Source organism: Cibotium barometz, chromosome 56, assembly GCF_041138505.1.
Source record: "Cibotium barometz isolate CiBa-2024 chromosome 56, ASM4113850v1, whole genome shotgun sequence".
Taxonomy (NCBI): Eukaryota; Viridiplantae; Streptophyta; class Polypodiopsida; order Cyatheales; family Cibotiaceae; genus Cibotium; species Cibotium barometz.
Window position 1 is genome coordinate 12486113 of NC_141101.1, and position 23721 is coordinate 12509833.

Here is a 23721-nt window from a genome sequence, read left to right on the forward strand (position 1 = left end):
TTCTCATCGTCCTTCATCCATTCTCATCCAATCACATCATATTACATCTCATCACATCTATCCACTGACATCTATCCTCATCACATAAACCCATATCCACATCACAACACATCACATCACATCCATTCACATCACATCTCATCCATTCACATCTATCTTGATTCACATCACATCACACCCATTCACATCACATCTCATCCATTCACATCTATACCGATTCACATCACATCACATCCATTGACATAACATCTCATCCATTCACATCTATCCCAATTCACATCACATCACATCCATTCACATCACATCTCATCCATTCACATCTATCCCGATTCACATCACATCACATCCATTCACATCACATCTCATCCATTCACATCTATCCCAATTCACATCACATCACATCCATTCACATCACATCTCATCCATTCACATCTATCCCGATTCACATCATATCACATCACATCCATTCTCATCACATCTCATCCATTTACATCTATCCCGATTCACAACACATCACATCACATCCATTCACATCCACACACATCACATACATTCTATCCACATTACATCACATCCACATTTATCCACATCATATCTCATTCATTCCAGCTCATTCATTCACATCCATCCAATCATTCACATGCACGTCTATCCACATCCATCCATTCATTCACATTCACATCCACATATATTCACATCACATCACATTTCATCCATATCTCATCACATTCACATCCACATCCCTTTACATTACATCACATCTCATCCACATCCACATCCACATCCACATCCATTTACATCACATCACATCTTATCACATCCACATCCATATTCATTTGCATCACACCACATCTTATCACATCCATATCCACATCCATTTACATCACATCACATCCTATCACATCCACATCCACATCCACATCCACATCCATTTACATCACATCACATCTTATCACATCCATATCCACATCCACATCCATTTACATCACATCACATCCTTTCACATATCCTCACATCTCATTCTCATCTCTTCATTCACATCCACATCCATTTACATCACCTTACATCCTATCACATCCACTCACATCTTATCATATCACATTCACATCTTATTCACATCTATTCATATTTTCTATTTTCGATACCGATGGGACTTTTCTAAATTTCTGCCAATTACTTGGTCTAGTTAAAGGTATTTTTTCTCAACGGATATTTTCATATTCTTTCTCAAATTTCTCAAGTGAAATATATTCAATATTCTTCTTTTGAGTAAAAGATTCATGGGATTTACAAAAATCAATTCTACCCATATTTCCCAATAAAATTAATAATGCTCAAAATTTCACTTTTGATAAATACTCATAATTTGAATTATGCTAAAAATTTCTCTTTTTCCATTTAATTTCTTGCATCTCAAATATCATGGGAATTCCTCTTTTATCATAAAATAAATTTATCTAAAATATCCATTATTTCAAATATGTTAAGAATTCCACTTTTACCATTTAAATGATTGAATTCCAAAGGTCATGGAAATTCTTCTTTTACCATAAAATTTTCTCATACATAAAATAAATTTATTTAAAATTTCTCTCTAAATAAAAATATTCATTATTTTTAAGAGAATAGAAAATATCATTATTTTAATGTAATATTGGCATGGTATAGTTTAGAGATGAGAATACAAAAGAATGAGGGTCTATTTATAGGTGAGGGAGGTCATTAACTGAGTCCGACTAAGCTCTAGAATTTTCCAGCTTCAGTTTGGCTGAATTTGGACAAGATTTGGACTAGTTTAGCTCCCATTTTGATCCAATTTGATCCAAGAGATGTAAGATTCCTCCCCAGCCTCTAGAGATGTCCAACATCTTCCCCTATAATCAAATCCCTCTTCAGAAATATAAAAGATCTTGTTTCTACCAGTTTTGGCCTAGAGAGAGAAAATCTTCTAGAGAGTGGTAATTCAGTTTTTAAATATTTTTAGATAAAAAAAATATCTCATCTTATTAAAATAAGTTCCCCTGAAACAGAAGTTTAAAAAGATTTTTAGAAGGTGCTAGAAATTAAGTATAATTCGTACAAGAGGCATTATCCTGGGGGTGAAGATTTTTTTTCAAAATTTTAAATTAAGGTTCCTATGGACCAATAAGATTCATCCAAATGTAGGGAGGAGATAAATGAAGAAATAAAAGAAAAATCCCACAAAAATGAGTAAATACTCACATAAGATGAAGAGTTAACTAAGGACAAGGTTAATAGTTAAAAAAGAGAGATATTTAGGTGAAATGATACATTTTTGACACCTCTACATGGGGCCTCATGAAGGAGGTGCCTATTTCACATGCTTGAATGAGTTTTAAACTCCCAAATAATGGGATATTTTTATCTCTCCTCTCTCCTGTTTCAAGTAGATCCAAAAAGTGAGCAAAACTGACCTAAAGATGGTCAAAAAATTGACCAAACTGATCTGGAAAATTGGCTTGGTTAGAAGCTCACTTTTTCCTATAAATAGAAGCCCTCCCCTTTGTTGAAACTTAATAGTGTTTTGCACTATTACCCTATCTCTCCCAAGTGCCAAAAACAGTGAATTGTATTCATAATTCATTAGTTTTTGACCTTCCTTCTTCTAGAACATTGGTGGCCACTCTTGTCTCAAACAAGAGTTGAACCCTCAAACCATCAAGCCAAAGTAAAGCTCTCAAAATTCATTAGTAAGTTGGTGATTCTTCTCTTTTCTATTTATTTTATGGTTTTTATGGTTTTTTATGCTTTTTGTCTTCTCAAAAATTGCAAGTGATGTTATGCCTCATTGCAAAAGGCATTCCCCTCTCTTCTCTAGTAAATCCAACCATTCTCTATCCTAGGTAAATGATTAATGATTAAAGTTAATTTTTTTATAATGTTTATCTTAAATAAGTAGAAAAATGTTTACTTTAGAATAATTTCAATACTCTTGGTGCACTTTAATGAATTTTAGATACTTAAAAATTAAAAAATGGCCAGCCATACAAAGGAGGTTATGGTGAAATTTTTGAAAATTAGTGAAATAAATTTCATCTTTTATTATTCTAAAAGAGTAATCCTTATGGTTTCTATATTCTAAAGTATCATTTCCATGCATAGAAGATGCATTTTGATTATTTGTATAAAAGAAATTTAGTTTTATTATAAAGGTATTACTTTCATTATATTTGATTTTCATGCATGAAAGTATGAATAAAAGATATTTTTTTAATTATAAAAGTGTTACTTTTATCATATTTGATTTTTATGCATAAAAGTATGCATAAAAGATATTTTTTTAAATTATAAAAGTGTTACTTTTATCATATTTGATTTTTATGCATAAAAGATATTTTTTTAATTATAAAAGTGTTACTTTTATCATATTTGATTTTTATGCATAAAAGATATTTTTTTATTATAAAAGTGTTACTTTTATCATAATTGATTTTCATGCATAGAAGTATGCATAAAAGATTATTTTTTTAATTATAAAAATGTTACTTTTATCATATTTGATTTTTATGCATAAAAGTATGCATAAAAGATTATTATTTTTATTATAAAAGTGTTACTTTTATCATATTTGATTTTTATGCATAAAAGATTATTTTTTTAATTATAAAAGTGTTACTTTTATCATATTTGATTTTCATGCATAGAAGTATGCATAAAAGATTATTATTATTTATTATAAAATTGGTACTTTTATCATAAATAATTTTTATGCATAAATGGTTGCATAAAAGAATTTTTTTAATATTAAAAGAGTGAATTTCATCATAAATGGTTTTTATGCATAAATGGGTGCATAAAAGATATTTTTTTAATATTAAAAGTGTGATTTTCATCATAAATGGTTTTTATGCATAAATGGGTGCATAAAAGATATTTTTTTATTAAAAGAGTGATTTTCACCATAAATGATTTTTTTAATGATAAAAGTGTGACTTTCATTAGAATCGGATTTTATGTATAATTAGATGCATATAGAATCTTTATAATTAAATAAGGGTTCTCCTTAATCCTCTATTTAATTTTTTATAAAAATTAAAAAAATGAATAAGTAGATAATCTATGAGAAGAAATGCTACCGTTTCATATTCACTAAGATGGTAATGAGAAAATTCAATTAAACTATCGAAGTCGGAGATTGAGATAAATGATTATTTTTTTTCCTCATCATAAGAAATTCATGTTTTAGAAATCTGTAAGCAAATATTTATCGAACGAAATTTAGAAAAAGAGAAATTGAAATAGTACCTTTCGAGAAAGATAGTTTAGGAAGAACCTTTCCTCTGATTCTGACTATTGACCAAGACCTAATTCCTTCATCAATGACGATGTGCTCAGTTCAGGAAAAATGCACTCAAAACACCCACCGAATCTGAAACTAAAGACTTTTGATTTTGATCTGAGGATCAAGTTGACAGAATTCGAGGAATTCTGTTTGGAATTCAGACCTGGATCTAGAAGTATTGAGATACGGATTTAAGATTATTCATGGTTTTCAAACAAAAATCAAAACTGAAAACTTGCATAGAAACCCTATTTTCTTAAAGGACTGTCTTACGCCAGAATGCTGGAGGGACCATTTGGCATTTATGTTTATCTAAGGGAAGTTCGGTTGTAACAGTTGGCGGGGAGTGTTCGAGGGACAACTCACGTGGCAAAGCCTGCCGAGGTCTTGACTAGCCTCGGTATGGTTAAAATGGTGCGCTTCCGGTACGAATGGCAAGGACCGACGAAGCGATCCCTGAGTGAAGTGCCAGGACACCTAAGGAGGATCTTGGAGGGTTCTGACCAGGCGATGCACAGGCTCGCGGTGCCGAGGACACCCATGCGTATGTCGAGGAAGATATTGTATGACAGACCAATGTTATTGTAATCTATCACTGGATCTCGTTGTTGACTCGCTGGTCTTAACGGAGAGTCGAGAGTGATACTGTTTTGTGAGAAACAAAGATTCAATGGAAATTTTGAAGTATGACATGTGTAACCAGTAAATTGTTTGTCAATGGATTGTTTCTTTTTTATTAAAGTTTTAAAGAGGAGTGTGTGCGAATCTATTTTCTAAAGCTAAAGTTAAGAAAGGCATTTCAATTATGGGTGGGTGAGTACTTGTTTGGTTCCACCGATTCCAGTGGTAGGGTGGTGGCTAACCCATGGGCCGGATGGGGTTAGGCTAGAATCAGTGGAGTTTTAATAATCAAACTAAAAAATCTTAGAATTACGCTAGGATTTGAGTAGATTCCCTGACAAATTTCTCAATTGAGTGGATCAACGGCTGTGCCTGATCTTGATTAGGAAAAAAGCGTTGAAATCACTCTCAGAATGATTAAATTATATCAGTGATAGTTTCCTTCTATTTGATTTATTCAGGTGAAGGATAGTTAAGAATTGATCTCGTTAGAAAAATTCGTTAAGAAAAATCAAAAAGGTGGAATCGTCCCCGCTTTTTGGGCATGGAAAATTTTCTCGGTTTCGGTTTTCGGAGTGACCACCAGCCTAGTCTTGTGCCCGAACATTCGTGGACGAGGCCCCGAGTGAGAAACCCTGCCCCGCGCATGAGGGGGCTACTTCCACTGTCAACTGCCGGGAATTTGGTGCGCGGAGGGGACAGGGGGATCTCAGTTGGTATCAAAAATCTTAGGATTACGCTAGGATTTGAGTAGATAGTTAATTCCTTGACAAATTTCTCAATTGAGTGGATCAACGACTGTGCCTGATCTTGATTAGGAAAAAAGCGTTGAAATCACTCAGAATGATCAAATTATATCAGTGATAGTTTCCTTCTATCTGATTTATTCAAGTGAAGGATAGTTTAGAATTGATCTCGTTAGAAAAATTCGTTAAGAAAAATAAAAAAGGTGGAATCGTCCTCGCTTTCCGGGCATGGGAAATTTTCCCAGTTTCGGTTTTCAGAGTGACCACCAGCCTAGTCTCGTGCCCGGACATTCGTGGGCGAGGCCTCGAGTGAGAAACCCTACCCGCGCATGAGGGGGCTGCTTCCGCTATCAACTACCGAGAATCCGGTGCGCGGAGGGGGCAGAGGGATCTCACAGTTGGTATCAGAGCGAAGTTGAAAGCTAATAAGGATAAACAAATTCTTATCAGAAATTGATAATAAAAACTCAGAAAAAGCATTTTTCATAATGTATTTTCATTCCGTAAGCTTCTTTAATGAAGAATTTTTAATCAAAGAAATTGTTTTTATAGATGGAAGTTCCCTATTTATCTAGTATTCCCGACCTCACCCAGTCTCAAGATATGACTGCATTCACCTTCGAGCATCTCATTTCTTCCGCTTCAACTCGAACAAGCCGAGCAAGACTCGTACGCCATTTTGAGGATTTATATTTTCCTAACCCAGTGGAGAGACTACAGCATAAGTGGTTTGCAGGGCAGTATGTCCACGCCTTGCCGACCACCGTGCAATGCTGTGGAAGAACCTCTCATCGGCTATGATTATGTTAAAGCTGAAAATGGTGCGTGGTGTCATTCTATATCATTCGATGCCTCGGAATTTCAGACTTTCATGCCAAGTCTACAGACTCCTTAGTTGTTTTATTCCTAAGGAGAAAATAATAGCTCCCTTGTCAGTAAGTGAACGTTTGTATCGGGGCATGCCTACGACCCAGTACCGTCGTCTTATGCAACTCCCGAGGAGATTTCGAATTTTGGAGCCGAGCTGCTCTATGTACATATTGCAACTTTTATATAAATAAAGAAATATTTTCCGGAGAAAAATTTCCTGTTGTATAAGTGATTGTTTACCGACGATCTGATAAAGAAAAATCTCTCCAATAAGATCATTGTCTTGTTTAAGAAATTATTTTCTGAACCTCTTAAGTCTTAGGATCTTGTGGATAATATCAAAATAAAAATTTAATAATATATAAATTTTTGACAGAATCATGAGACGAGGAAATCGTGGCCGTCAGCCAGACCCTGTCTCTGAAGATGACGAGCTTGACCCTGATGTTCGCAAGGCTCTTCACAGGACTCAGCTTGACCCTTCAAAGGAGAAGGGGAGAACCTGGGCGAGGTTGTGGAGAAATGGGTGGAAGCCATGGAAGAGTATTTTGACGTCACAGGCTACAATGAGCGGAGCAAAATGGCTCTTGCCCGGCTAAAAATAGTGGAAACAGCCAGGGTAGCATGGAGGAACCACTGTGACACCAACCGTCTGGACAGAAATACAGTCCTGGAACGACCTAAAAACCTATCTAAGAAAGAGATTTTGTCCCCCTGGATTTTTGGAAACCAAAATGAACGAATTTTTAGAGCTAAAGCAGGAGAGCAAAACCATCGAGGAATATCACAAAGCCTTTGCTCTTCTACTCAAATATTCACCACCTCTTGATGAAGAGCAACTCATGGCCAGGTTCATTCGGGGACCCAGAACTGGGGCAACCAAAGAGAAAGAGTTCCACCTCAGATTGTAGCAGCCAGAGCAGTCACAATTTCAGATGTAGTAGAAGAGAAAAAAGGACAGATCTATGCTGCAATTGAAAATCAAATTGAAAATCAAGGGCCTAACCATCATCCATACTCCAGCAGAGTATCAGGGTAAGCCTTTTAATTTGATATTCATTCATTTCCCCTGGATGCTTGCGTAAGCTAGTCTTAGAACAAAAATCAGGGAAACCTATGCAAGTTGAATTGGCCAGTGGGAAGACTCTTTTCACTCACCATGAGACAGATCTTATCCAGTTCAATCTAGATGGTAATGTAACCGACTGTCAGTTTAAAGTCTTATCTCTTGGAGTTTTTGACGGGATCCAACTTTTCGTGGTAGTTGACAGACTAACCAAAGTTGCCCATCTGATTCCAGTAAAAGAAACCTACACTGCAGTGGATGTGGCCAGAGTGTTCCTCAAAGAAATCTTTAGATTGCATGGCCTACCCAGGAGAATAGTAAGTGATCGAGATTCCAAGTTTACTTCAAGGTTCTGGACTGCATTTTTGGAAGCAGTGGGAACTTTCTTGGATCTCAGCACAGCTTATCACCCTGAGACCGATGGTCAAACTGAAAGGGTAAACCAAGTAATCGAAGATATACTTCGGTCATGCTGTGGTGGCAGGGAACCCAAGAAGCGGCTAAGCTATCTGCATCCAGTCGAGTTTGCCTACAATGCTTCTTATCACCGAAGTATCAGGAGGATGAGCCCTTTTAAAGCTCTATATGGACAAGATTGCTTAACTCCATTAACTTGGTCCGACCCATTGATTAGGGTCGAGATGTCCAGACAGATGCTTGACGACATGGAGCAGTAGATGCAAGCAATTCGTAAAGATATAAAAACTGCCCAGGATAGACAGAAGCAATATGCAGATAAGAAGAGGACAGACAGAGAATTCAAAGAAGCAGATATGGTCTTCATTCGAGCACGGCCCAAAAGAAGTTCTCTATCTCTTGGGAAGTACAAGAAGTTATCCCCTAGATATTGTGGGCCATATCTGATTACAAAGAAAGTAGGTGACTTAGCCTACAAGCTTCTTCTGCCTCCTCATCTCAAAGTTCATAATGTATTTCATGTAAGCCTTCTAAAGAAATATGTGCCAAGCCCAAATCATGTGCTTGATGATGAAATCCTAACCTCTTCAACCCAAGGGCAGATGGAACTCCAACCTGAAGAAATTCTATTGGTCCAAGCCAAAAGAAGCTTTTCTTTACAGACATGTAGGTCTTGATGAAACCTAGATGTCCTGCTATAAAGCTATCATGGGCTTCATTCAGAATTTGATTCTTAGCTCCCTCATCATTGGGAGTGCATAGCCTGCTATTATAATACATAATTCCTTCATCCAGTCTGTACCCTTGAACTTGGTTCAACTCTTGAGGAGTTTTGCTTTCCTGCATAAGTAGGGTAGCAATAGGGCCAAAGAATCTATCCTGCATGATCTTCTCTCTTGCTTCATTAATCAATGGATTTGACACCACTGTGATTGCAAGCAAGGAGGCTTTTCTGCTGAGGGCATCTGCTACCACCTTTTCTTTGCCTGGGCGGTACTTGATTTCAAAATCAAATTCCTGCACGGTCTGCATCCACCTTCTTTGGCGCATGTTGAGATCCTTTTGAGTGAAGATCCACTTTAAGCTATGATGATCTGTCATCAAAGTGAATCTTTGACCTAGTAGGTAATGTCTCCACAACTTCAAGACATAGACAATTGAAAGTAGCTCCAGGTCATGGACAACATAATTTCTCTCATGCGTTATGAGTTTTTGGGATTCATAGGCCACTGCATGACCTTTCTGTATGAGCGCACCTCCTAGGGCAAAACCCCAGTGGCATCAGTTACTACCTCAAAGGGTAGAGAAAAATTTGGCAACTTCAGAACGGGATTGGTTGCCAAGGCGGTCTTCAGCTTATCAAAAGCGCTCTGACACTTGGCAAACCATTGAAACGGGGTATTCTTCTTGAGAAGATTAGTTAGGGGGGAAGCTATGAGAGCATACTTAGGTATAAAAATTCTATACCAACCAGTTAATCCCAAGAATCCCCTAACTTCTTTCACTGTCTTTGGTTCAGGCCAATCTATGACTGCTTGGACTTTTGCAAAATCTAGAGAAATTCTGTCTCTGGATACCAAAAAGCCCAAGTATTCAACATGGTTGACAGAGAAAGTGCATTTGCTCTTTTTTGCAAAGAGTTGGTGCTTCCTTAGAATCTCAAGAACTTTACGGACGTGAGCTTCATGGTTAGCTGCATTCTTTGAGTAAATCAGAATATCATCAAAGAAAACAAGAACAAAATCATCCAAGTATTCTCTGAGAATGTCTTGCATTAGGCGATTGAATGTAGTTGGGGCATTTGTCAATCCAAACGGCATGACAGTAAATTCATAGTGCCCATAGCGAGTATTGATGGCTGTCTTTGGGATATCTTGATCATTAATCCTGATCTGGTAATACCCTAATTTGAGATCTATCTTTGTGAAGATCTGGGCTTCATTTAGCCTATCCAGAAGCTCATCAATTTTGCGGGCGGATAGGATACTTATTCTTAACTGTCAGCTGATTGAGACCTCTGTAATCTACACAGAGTCTTAACGTTCCATCCTTATTTTTCTGAAAGAGAACTGGCGCTCCCTGAGGTGAAACACTGCGTCTTACAAACCCTTGTTCTAACCGCCGCTGCCTAAGTTGTTCCTTGAGTTCAATGGTTTCAAGGACTGGCATTTTGTACGTGCGCTGGGCTACTGTGGCTGAGCTCTGGGGGTCAATTCTATCTCATGATCTACTTCCCGAATCGTAGGCATCTCAATTAGCTCTACTGGGAATAAATCATCATACTCACTTAACCATTCTGGTTCTTTAGCCTTTAACTTTGTGTCTACCGGATTCATTTTGACAACATAAATGAGCTGCTTCTTTTTAAGTCCTTTTAGTAATCTAGAAGCTTTTACTAATTGCAGATCTGGGGATCCAAAAATTCCAGTTCCTTGAACTTTGTTCCCGTGAAGGTCACGGAAGGAAATGGTTCCATTGTGACAGTGAATGTCAGCTTGATGTTTGTGCAGCCAATCCATTCCAAGGATTCCGTCAAAAACTCCCAAAGGTAAGACTCTGAACTGGCAGTCAGTTACATTCCCATGTAGATTAAGATGAATACGATCTGTCTCATGGTGAGTGAAAATAATCTTCCCACTGGCCAATTCAACTTGCATAGGTTTCTCTGATTTCTGTTCTAAGACTAGCTTACACAAGTATCTTGGGGAAATGAATGAATGAGTATTGCCTGAATCAATCAATAGCTTAAATGGATTACCCTTATACTCAGCTTGAGCATGGATGACATAGAATTGACGATTTGGCCCTTGGTTTTCAATCGTGGCATAAATCTGACCTCTTTCCTCTTCCACTACTTCTGCTATTGCAACTACTCTGGCTGCTGCAGATTGGGGCGAAACTCTTTCTCTTTGGTTACCCCAGTTCTGGGAGGGAGTTCTGAGATTACTCTGAACAAAGGCAGATGGTTGAGCTGGAGTCCTCCTGGGATTGCCCTGATTTTGGTGAGACGGACAAAGGGTCTGGTCTCTGAACTCTGGGTCCTTGACTTCCCTATCCTCTTGACATGGCAGGAGTCGGGCAGTCTTTAAGCTGGTGACCGAAACCTTGACACCCAAAACACCTGTTCTCAATTCTAAGTTCATCTCTCTGAATCCCTAAAAGAGGTGGGACTCTTGAGAAAGTGTTCTCAAGGAAGGGTCTTCCTTCACTTCTGAATTTCCCAGCATCTTGATTCTGATTAGGGCCTTGCTACCTCTTTGGGGGTGGAAAGTTTGAAGCACTTCCCGGGGATTGGATCCTTTTAAAGTTTGAGGGTGCAGGCTTCGGCGGGATCACAGCAAATGCTTTCGCAAAGTCCTTTGCCATTCTGACAGCTTTTGCCACTGAGACTGGTTTGGCATTTTTCACTAAAGTGTCCAATGGCTCATTCATCCCTTGAATGAATCTGGCCATTAGCTGCTCTTCATCCAAAAGTGGAGAATATTTGAGGAGAAGGGCAAATGCCTGATGGTATCCTTCAATTGTTCGGCCATCCTGCTTGAGTTCTGTCATGAACCATAGAGCTTGATTTCCACATGTACATAGGGGCCCATGGGCAAAAGGAGAAAGTGACTATAAATAGGGCTTGGGGTACATTGGTAGGGGCCTTTTGACACTTTTACTAACTTTGGTCATCTTGTACCTTTGGGATCCATCTATGGAGATTTGGCCTTCCATGGTCATCCTCTTGGTGAGAGGTTAAACACACTTAGGCTATTTGTGCATCTTCTCTTGCTACATGCACTTATAGATTTTCTCTCTTGTATATTCATGTGATGAGCCATTTGATCACTAATCTCATGATTAATGGATGCTAGATTCTTGCTTTGATATGTTTGATTCCATATTTTACTCTAGATCCATTTCATTTGGTATCAGAGCCTTGATTTTGATCCATTATCAAGGTTTTGGGCATGAGATTAGTCATTTTCTTGATAATTTTTTGAATTTTCTCTTGATTTCTTGGAGTTTTGGCTTAATCTTGCTTAATTTCTACTTAATCTTTGGAGATTATGGAGGGGAGGTATGATTTCATGTGATTTCATGTGATTTCATGGAGATTTAGCTCAATCGGACCTAATTTGGACACCCTGGACCAAATATTTGGAGCGGGGTACAAAAATTGGAGAAAATTTAAATTAATCATCTTTTAATCTCTCTGTTAATCATGTTTATCTTTTGTGCTTCTTCCAAGCTTTCCATAGCCATTACTTCTCATCTTTTCCCCGTTTTGCTTCCATTTGCTAGGGCTTTTGTTGATCTTGAGGAGAGAAACACATAGAGTACCAATTTACTTGCAATTTTTTGAAAATTTCTGAAAACTTCTTTCCCTCTTCCTTCCCTTTGCTCCAAACCCTAATCTCTCTCACATAGCTCACCATTGTCCATCTCCACTCACTCTAAATGGCTGCAAGTGTATGCTATGGTTATTGAGGGCTAATCTTGGAGTTGATTTTTGCTCTTTTCTACCATGAAGCTAGGCGTTGAGCGCCGTTTTTCAGCGCATCCTCACGGCCATATTTCACAAGAATAGGCTCCATTACATGCTATTCCATCCCATGTGGTTGTTAGCTATGGTGTTTGGCCTCTTTTTGGTGGATTTTGGGGAGTTCATTGCTATTGGAGAGGGAGAAGAGGAGGTTTGAGTAGCCCACAGAATTTGCAAAAATCTTCAAGATTTGGTTCCATTGGAAGCTCTATCAAGCAACAATCCAACCATTGAAGCTTTCGGAATACCATTGGTGAGTTGCTATGGCTATTTTCTCAAGCATTGATTAATCTTCATGCTATGGACAAATTGGGGTTATTCATGAAAGGAAACCCTAATTTACAGCATTTTAACATTCCTACATAACTCATGATCCATTGGAAAGTGATTACATAAGGAATTTGTATGCCTTTTGGTGATGCAAGTTGAGGCACATGCTATGTAATGGATAGGAATTGATAAGAGGATTATGGATTTTTGCATTGCTACTTGAGAAAAATTGAGATTTAGCTCCTAAAACAAAGGAGACTATGTCAAAATTTTCTCAAAATTTTTGGTTATACATGGACAATTGAAGCTTGTGGAGCATAATTTGCAGACCTTGGGATGCCAATGAGGTGCGGAAGGTGTTGACATTGGTTTGGGAGCAAACAAGGATCAATTGGGCACAAAAAGGGTCACTTTGGCAAGAATCTGTAGATTCACAAAAACCCTAATTCAGTCCCAACCCTTTTGGACTGAATTAAAAGGGACCATATGAACTCTTGGTGCTTCCTTAGAGCTACCCAACGAGCCCTTAGCCTCCACATTTTGATATCTCTTTAGGGTAGAATTTAGGGTTTTTGTAGAAATAGTAAACCCTAATTCAATCACAAGGGTTTGAAGGTCTTCTAGATCTAATTATATAGGCTTGTAGTACTCATCGAGAGCTTCGATTTGAGCTAAAAAGTTTTGCATTTGGATATTTCTAGCTCAAGTTATACCTAAAATACCATTTCAACCTATAACCCTATAGACCCTAAAACAGAGAATAGTAGCACACCTCATCTCTTACGGATCTTTGCATAGTGGTCTGGTACACTTCATTAGCTTTCCAACAAGCTTTAGATCACTTCAATCGGACATCCCTACCTCAATTTAGAGCCAAATTTCTGAAACCAAAAGGTTTCCATGGGGCCGAAGCCAAAAGGGCGACCGAGGCGCAACACTTTGGCTTCCCACGAGGTAGAGGATGAAGAGGCAATGATGGAACAAGGAATTTTGGATGCTCCGGAGGATACTCTTGGGCACACTTCAAGAGAAGGGGATACTTTTGGGCATACTTCAAGAGAAGGGAATGAGGAGTTGAATGTCGGAAGTGCCCATAAGCACACCCCACAATCTTCGCATACCATCCCCATCGATTCAATCATGAAAATGCTGATGGAAATGAATGCTAAGATGGACACGATGGCTACAAGGGTGGAAGTCAATGGTAGGCTTGACACTATGGCTATAAGGATGGAAGTTTTGGAAGAGAGGGTCGCTCGGCCAATGAGCCAACCTTCCTATGATAGTGGTCATGGTGCTTTACATGAAGGCAAGCAATTTGGGACAGCTTTTGAAGGCCATAGGGAAGGCAAGGTACCCATGGTACAAGAGGTTTCTCCCAAGGTAACACATGAGCATTCCACCAAGAATGTCACTTTTGGATTCATGGCGGATGCTAGGAGGCCTTCTATGCGGGAGATGAAGCCTACTACATTCCAAGCGGGTTCTTCTCAATTGGATGGAAAGCAACATGCACCTACATACAGACATGAGGAGTCAAATTTTGGGGATCCGAGGAGAGTACCTTTGAAACCCAAAGCAAATCAGTTCTCCATGCTTGAAGAGGAGGTGAATGATATGGATGATGTGGTTGAGCTTGATTGGGAACATATGTCATTCATTGAGAGACAAAGAGAAGCTCATGATAGGTGGATGGAATTGCCAAATTTCCTCAAGAGGGAGTACAAGGATTTTGCACAATTCCTTGGATCTTTTATGCAAATGCAAAAGCACAAGCCCTCACACCATCATGAGAATGCATCGTAAACCGTGTCAAAGGATGTAAAGGATAAGATTTCACTCTCTAAGTTCAAGGGCGATCCCACATGAGTTGGAAGAATGGATGAATAAGTTGGATACATACTTTCAGCTCTATCCGAAGAGTGAAAGGGACAAAGTGCATTTTGCATCCTTGCATTTGGAAGACTATGCACATCAATGGTGGAGACATATGCTTAAGGAAGGAGTTATGCCACATACTTGGGAAGAACTCAAGCATGAAATGAATATGACATTTGTGTCACCTTTGGTTCTTGACCGATACCATGAAGAGTGGTATGAACTCACACAAAAGGGCATGTCGGTTAGGAAGTACATCAAGAGATTCATGAAGCTATCTATGTTTGTGGATGGAATCAATGAAGGCATGCGATTGAAGAAGTTTGTGCATGGTCTAGATTCATACATCAAAGCGGATGTTTTGGCACAAAGACCAAGCACTATCAAAGAGGCTATGAGATTGGCGGAGCTATATGTGCCAAAGTATAAGAGGGTTCAGCCCAATGTACCTTTTCATAAGCCATTTCACACTTCTTCAAATGTGGGAAAAAGTCTACCTTCTTCTACATCCACTTACACTTCCAAATTCCATACATCTTTTGGAAGCGGACAGTCCACAAATGGAGTTCATAATGATGCTAAGAAGAGCAATGGGTTTGTCAAGAAGCCTCCTCAACCATTCAAGAAGCCTCCTCAACCATTCAAGAAGACTCAACGGATGGATGATCCTAAGATTGAGGAATTGAGGAGAAAAGGCCTATGTTTTAAATGCAAAGAGAAGTGGTCACCCGGGCACATTTGCAAATCAAAGAAAGTGGTGGCTACTATGATCATTATGGATGAGGATGATGATTCCAAGTCATCTCATGATGTGGAAGAGTTTGAAGATTGCAGCGAGGAGACACATGAAGAAGACTTGGAGGGTCATTCTTTTGTCAAAGAAGAGGATGAGTTTCCTTTCGACCCCGGTGGAAGGGATCATGCATGCATCTTGAGGGACAATATGCTAAAAGATGCAGGAAATGCAGAAAATGCAGCCCATGTATGTTCCATTTCACAAGAGCTTTTGGCGGGTTGCAAGAGTCCGAACACCTTGAGGTTGGTGGGCACCATTAATGGGAGAGTTGAACACATCTTGGTGGATTCAGGGAATACTCATAGTTTTGTTAACTCCAAATCCCTCAACTCTCTCAAACTATCTCCGACGGAGCTACCCATAACCTTCCAAGTACAAGTAGCAAATGGAGTGAATGAAAAAGCCAATTTGTTTTGCCCTTCAACAAGAGTGAGTTTATCCTCTTCATATGCTTGGGAAGGTGACTTGGTAGTATTGGACATAGGGCCCATTGATGTGATTATGGGATGTGATTGGTTGGCTTCTCTTGGTGATTTTCACATGAACCTTCAACAAGGTGTTATGAGCTTTTCACATGAGGACAGCTTGTGGTATTGGCTGGAAATACACCAAAAGAGCTTTCTTTGATCACTCCAAAGAGACTCAAGAAGGAAATCAAAACTCTTGGTACAGTCTATGTGTTGCATGTCACTCAAGAAGGGATGGATAGCAATGGACAGCACATAGACAAGGATATGGCAGCTCTTCTCAAGGATTATGAGGACATTTTCCAAGTGCCAAAGAGTTTGCCACCAAAGAGGGAAATCGACCATGCCATTGTACTTGAGCCGAATGCAAAGGTTGTGAACAAACCTCCTTACTAATTGTCAAAGGTGGAAAGGGAAGAAGTGGCAAAGCAAGTGCAAGAATTGCTTTCCATGGGTCTCATTCAACCCTCACAATCTCCGTTTGCATCTCCCGTTCTATTGGTGAAGAAGAAGGATGGTTCCTTTCGTATTTGCATAGATTACCGTGATTTGAATAAGGTAACCATCAAGAATAGATACCCCATACCTCGCATTGATGATCTTCTTGATGAGCTAAAAGGGGCAAAGCTCTTCACCAAGATTGACTTGAGATCGGGATACCATCAAATAAGGATGAAGGAGGGTGATGAAGAGAAGATGGCATTTAGGACCGAAAGAGGATTGTTTCATTTCATGGTTATGCCTTTTGGTCTCACGAATGCCCCGGCCACCTTCCAAGCACTCATGAATAGAGTGTTGGCTCCTTGCTTGTTCAAATTTGTACTTGTGTTCTTTGATGACATATTGATCTATAGCAAGAGCAAAGAAGAGCATTTGGTACATGTGAAGCAAGTTTTTGAGGTCATGAAGGAGCATAGATTGTTTGCAAAGGGGACCAAGTGCACTTTCATGATGAATGAGGTTGAATACCTTGGACACTTGGTGGGAGAAGATGGCATTAGGGCTGATCCAAAGAAGGTGGCATGTGTCAAAGAATGGCCAACCCCTACTAATACAACTCAATTGAGAGGATTTTGGGTCTATCTTCTTTCTATAGAAGATTTATAGAGGACTATGCATCAATTGCGGCACCTCTTACCGATCTACTTAAGAGGAAAGCTTTTTTTTTGGATGCCATTGCCGACAAGAGTTTCAATGAGCTCAAGGCTTTACTTACATTAGCTCCTATGCTTGTTTGTCCGGATTTCTCAAAGACATTCTATGTGAGAGCGGATGCAAGTGGAAGAGGTCTTGGGGCAGTTTTGTATCAAGAGCATGGTGTCATTGCATTTGAGAGTAGGAAGCTTTCCGAGAAGGAGATGGAATTGCATGTGTATGAACAAGAGATGTTGGCTATACTTCATGCAATCAAGAAATGGCATCACTATCTTTATGGTGCTTATTTCAAGGTGAGAAGTGATCATAGGGTGCTGAAATTTTTCCTCTCTCAACCCAATCTTTCTCCCAAGCAAAAGAGATGGTTGGCTACGCTTCAAGGATATGACTTTGAGATATCCTATACTCCGGGAAAGGACAATGTAGTAGCGGACGTATTGTCTAGAATGTGGGCTTGCACCTTGACATCAATTATGGAAGTGTATAGTGAATGGATAAAAGGGATACAAGAGGAGTATCTTGTCAATGAGAGTGCTGCCTATATTTACAAAAAATTACAGCAAGGAGATGGAGAAGAATTTCCTCATTATAAGCTTCGGAATGGTCTACTATAGCACAAGGATAAGGTGTATTTGGTTCCAACCTCATCCTACATTCCCAAGGTGCTTCATGAGATGCATTCTTCACCGCTTTCGGGTCATCTTGGTGTTCTCAAGACATTTGACAAAGTGAGCAAAAGCTTCTATTGGAAAGGCATGTGGAGGGATGTCAAGAAGTTTGTTTTGGAATGTGTGTCATGCCAAAGGAATAATGATAGTCACCAATTGCCAAGTGGTTTACTTCATCCTTTGCCTATTCCGGATGGAAAATGAACTCACATTTCCATGGACTTCATCATGGGCTTGCCAAAGACGAAGCATGGATGGGATCAGGTATTTGTGGTGGTGGATAGACTCACCAAATCAGCTCATTTTATTGCTTCCAAGATTACTTATGGGGCCTCTCACATTGCCAAGCAATTTATGGAGCATGTATTCAAGATACATGGTTTGCCACTCAACATAGTTTGTGATAGAGATACCAAGTTCATGGGCACTTTTTGGAGGACATTGTATGAGAACTTGGGGACTCAAATCACTCCTTCTACAGCCTATCACCCTCAAACGGATGGGCAAATGGAGTGCACAAACAAATGGCTTGAAGTGTACTTGAGGCACTATTGTCATGACATGCAAGCATCATGGGATGAATGGCTTTACCTTGCTGAATTTTGTCATAATTCAAGTAAGCATTTGAGTATTGGGATGTCACCTTTCGAGGCTCTTTATGGGTATCAAGTGCATGTGCCATCTATTGCCTTCCATGAGGATAAAATGGTTAATCCTTTAGCCAAGGAAGAGTTGGAAAGGATGAGACAGCTTCTTCAATTATGCAAGGATAATATGAAGAAGGCACAAGAAGTCATGAAGGCAAATGCGGATGAGCATAGACGCAAAATGGAGTTCAAGGAAGGTGATTATGTGTTGCTCAAGCTTCCTAAGAGCCGTCACAATATTCTCAAAGGGTCTTCCAATTCCAAGTTGGCACATAGATACTATGGACCATATTTGGTAGTCAAGAAAGTGGGTGACTTGGCTTATAAGCTTGACCTACCTCCTTCTACAAGGATTCATTATGTGTTTCATGTATCCAACCTTAAGAGGTTTGTGGGCTCTCTTCCTCAAGAGATTGAAGAGTTACCACCGATGGATGAAGAAGGAGAGATTATCTATGAGCCGGAGAGGATTGTGGACAAGAGGACAAGGGTTTTGAGGAATCGGAACATTGATGAATTCCTTGTGAAATGGAAGCGCTTGCCCATAGATGAGGCTACTTGGCAATCAATGGAGTATGTTCAGCAACATGGTTTACTTGATGGAAGTATTCCTTGATCAAGTGGCATGATTATTATGTGAAGAATGGGCATATCATGAGGTTTTATATGTGCTGTAATTTCTGGACAGCTTTGGTTGGATCTATTGTTGGGGTTACCAATCTACTCCAACACACTTGGAAGATCATTTGGTTCGATGACAAATATGTGGGACCCTTTTGGGTGCGGCTACGCATCATTTGCAGCTCATTTTTATGGAGGTTTCATGAAGAATTTCAAGGGAAGCTTCATCGACAAGATGGCTGCCATAACAATCCTATATGCTATTTTTGGAGAAGGAGTTTACTGGCTTCACTACATTTGGTTTCCCTATTCCAAATGTATTCGAGGTTCATTTTTGAAGACCTGTCTACTTCCCATGGGTTTACATTGAGTTTGCGATTCAATTGTAAATATCTTGTATGATTTTGAGAACAAAATCTTTGGGAAGGGATGGTTTGTCCATGAACCATAGAGCTTGATTTCCACATGTAAATAGGGGCCCATGGGCAAAAGGAGAAAGTGACTATAAATAGGGCTTGGGGTACATTGGTAGGGGCCTTTTGACACTTTTACTAACTTTGGTCATCTTGTACCTTTGGGCTCCATCTATGGAGATTTGGCCTTCCATGGTCATCCTCTTGGTGAGAGGTTAAACACACTTAGGCTATTTGTGCATCTTCTCTTGCTACATGCACTTATAGATTTTCTCTCTCTTGTATATTCATGTGATGAGCCATTTGATCACTAATCTCATGCTTAATGGATGCTAGATTCTTGCTTTGATGTGTTTGATTCCATATTTTACTCTAGATCCATTTCAAGTTCCAAGAACTCATTCATTTTGGTTTCCAGAAAGCCCGGAGGACAGAACCTCTTCCTGAGGTAAGCTTTAAGATCTGACTAGGTTTGGGTATTTCGGTCGAGACGGTTTGTCTCCCAATGGTTCCTCCATGCATTTTGGTTTCCAGAAAGCCCGGAGGACAGAACCTTTAAGACCTGAGGTAAGCTTTAAGATCTGACTAGGTTTGGGTATTTCGGTCGAGACGGTTTGTCTCCCAATGGTTCCTCCATGCAACCCTGGCCGTTTCCACAATGTTCAATCTGTGGCGAGAGCCATCTTGCTCTTCTTGTTATAACTGGTTATAACCTGTTACATCAAAATACTCTTCCATTGCCTTGATCCATTTTTCCACTACTTCTCCTAACTGTTACCCTTCACCCTTGAAGGAACCAGGTTGGGATCGGTGCAGGGCTTTATGAACGTCTGGAGATCTAACTCTTCATCCATCGGTAAGAGGATCCGGCTGCCTACCATGGCCTGCGCGCCTCATGATTTTAACAAAACGATATTTTTGTCAACTTAACTTTGTCACATCAGATTTATGACTTTAATTTTTGAGATTTATTTCTCAACTAATAAATATTCCATCATAATTCTTGAAAACAAGATTCACTCTGATAATTTTATTAACCAATATTCACAACCATGAAAACAATTTGGAATCTTTTGCAAAACATCTTTTATTATCAAAAGTTTTTGATATATACATAGAGCGTCTCGGCTCCAAAAGTCACCGCCTCAATCGCGTACGCATAAAAAGGCAATACTGCGATGGAGACATGCTATGATATACACAATTCATTCACTGATAATGGTGCTATAATTATTCTCCTAGGAATAAAGCGGCTAAGAAGTCTAAAAATACGGCATAAAATTCTAAAATTTCGGGGTGAGTGATTATAGAGTTGTACATAATGAATAACTCTTAGCCTTATCAAGATCATGGCTAGCGAGATATTCTGTCTGAGTCTCTGTCATTAATTGGTATTGATGCGAATACTTCGTCCTCCAGAGAACCACATATGCTGACGTCACTCTATTGGATCATCAGGAAAGTATAGATCCTCAAAGTGACGAGCAAGTCTCACTCTGCTTCCTCGGGTTGTAGCGGAGTTGATGAGATTTTCGAAGGCAAAGGTGATCATATCCTGACTCTAGGAGATTTCACGAATGCTCAGATTTGGAGTATCTATAAAAAAATCCAGTTCAATTTATGAGTTTTCAAAAAATCCAGTTCAATTTATGAGTTTTCAATTTATGAAGTTCATTTCAAACATAATCTTAACAAGTGAAAACATTATTTTCCACATTTACTTTAAAATTTTAGGCAATTTTTGCTGCCTATTTCATAAGTTTACAACAGTGCTCTGATACGAGCTCTGAGACCCCTCTGCCCCCTCCGCGCACCAGATTCCCAGTTGTTGCTAGCAGCGGAAGTAGCTTCCTCTTGTGTGGGGCAGGGTTTCCCACTCAGGGCCTCGCCCTCGAATGTCCGGATGACACGAGACTAATCTGGTGGTCATTCTGAAACCGAAACCGGAAAAATTTCCCTTGCTCGAAAAATGGGGACGATTCCACCTTTTTGATTTTCTTAACGAATTTTCTAACCAGGTCAAGAGACTAAACTATCCTTCACCTGATTAAACCAGATAGAAGGAAAACTATCACTGACTTAGTTTGAAGAAATCAACGCTTTTTTCCTAACCGAAATCAGGCACATCCGTTGATCTAATCATTTGAGGAAATCAACTCTTTTTCCTATAATCGAAGTCAGGCACAGCCATTGATCTACTCATTTGAGGAATTCTTCAGGTTTTTATTTAACTACTCGAATTCTAAGTGTATTCCTATTATTTCAATTTAATTTTTAAAACTCCACTGATTCTAGCCTAACCCCATCCAGCCCATGGGTTAGCCACCACCTAACCACCACTGGAATTGGTAGAACCAGACAATTACTCACCCACCCATAATTGAATGCCTTTCTTAACTTTTGCTTTCGAATACAGATATGCACACACTCCTCTTTAAAACTTTAACATATAAAATAATCCATTGACAAACAGTTATTGGTTATAGATGTCATAACTCAAAAATTCCATCCGGTCCCTTGTTTCTCAAAAAACGGTATCACTCTGGCCTCTCCGTTGAGACCAACTGGTCAGCAACAATGAGATCCAATAATAGATTATAATAATCATTTCGTCTATCATACATATCTTCCACGACATATGCATGGGTGTCATAGGCACCGCGAGCCCGTGCATCTCCTGGTCAGAACCCTCCAGGATCCTCCTTAGGTGTCCTGGTCACTTCGTTGGCCCTCGCCCATCGTACCGGTACCGGAAGCACACCATTTTTCAACCATACCAAGGCTGGTCAAGACCTGGGCAGGCTTTGCCACGCAGGCTTTGCCACGTGAGCCATCCTTGAACACTCCCCGCCAGCTGTTGCAACCGAACTTCCCTTAGAAAAACATATACCAAATGCTCCCTCCAGCATTCTCGCGTAAGACAGTTCTTTAAGAAAACAGGGTTTCTAAGCAAGTTTTCAATTTGATTTTCTTTTGAATACAAGGAGTATTTCTTGAATTAGTATCCTAAAACTTCTTGATCGAAATTCAGAATTTTATACAAGAATTCCTTGAATTCTATAACCTTGATCCACAGATCAATTCGAAGGGCCTCAAACTTAGTTTCAGATTTGGCAGGAGTTTTGAGTGTATTTTTCTAAACTGGTCACACTTTCTTTCCTCGAAACTGACAAAAGAGTTTGGTCTTGTTTATAGTTTGATTCAAGGTTCGAGGTCGGAGAAGATTTTTCCTGAACTATCTTTCTCGAAAGGGTTTGATAATTCAGTTACTATTTTACTGAATTTCTTTCTTTGGATATTCACTTAACTGATTTCTAAGTAGAAATTAGTTACGAATTCCAATGAGGAATAAATTAATCATTTATCTGAATATTTCAATCTCGATAGATTTCTTGAATTTTCTTTTTACAATCCGTGTGAATATAAAACGATAGAAATTTCTCTTTTAGAGTATTTAATTATTCATTTATCAAATACTCATAGAATTTAAGAGAATTCTAATTTTGATATAAAAATTCTTTATGCATCTATTTATACATAAAAATCAACTTCAATGGGAATAACACTTTTATATTAAAAAAATCCTTTTATGCATCTATTTATGCATAAAATCAAATTTAATAGGGATAACGCTTTTAAAATAAAAAGAATTTCTTTATGCATCTTTCTATGCATAAAATCAAATTTAATAAGAATAACACTTTTATAATAAAAAAATTCCTTTATGCATCTTTCTATGCATAGAAATCAAATTTAATATGAATATCACTTTTATAATTAAAAAAATTCCATTATGCATCTTTCTATGCATAGAAATCAACTTTAAAAAGAATAACACTTTTATAATTAAAAAAAATTCCTTTATGCATCTTTCTATGCATAGAAATCAAGTTTAATAAGAATAACACTTTTATAATTAAAAAAATTCCATTATGCATCTTTCTATGCATAGAAATCAGTTTTAATAATAATAACACTTTTATAATAAAAAAATTCCATTATGCATCTTTCTATGCATGAAAATCAATTTTAATAAGAATAACACTTTTATAATAAAAAAAATTCCTTTATGCATCTTTCTATGCATAGAAATAAATTTTAATAAGAATTACACTTTTATAATAAAACAAATTCCTTTATGCATCTTTCTATGCATAGAAATAAAATTTAATAGGAATAACACAAAAATTTCATCATGCATCTTTCTATGCATAGAAATCAATTTTAATAATTAATATCAGCGATATCCATGCAT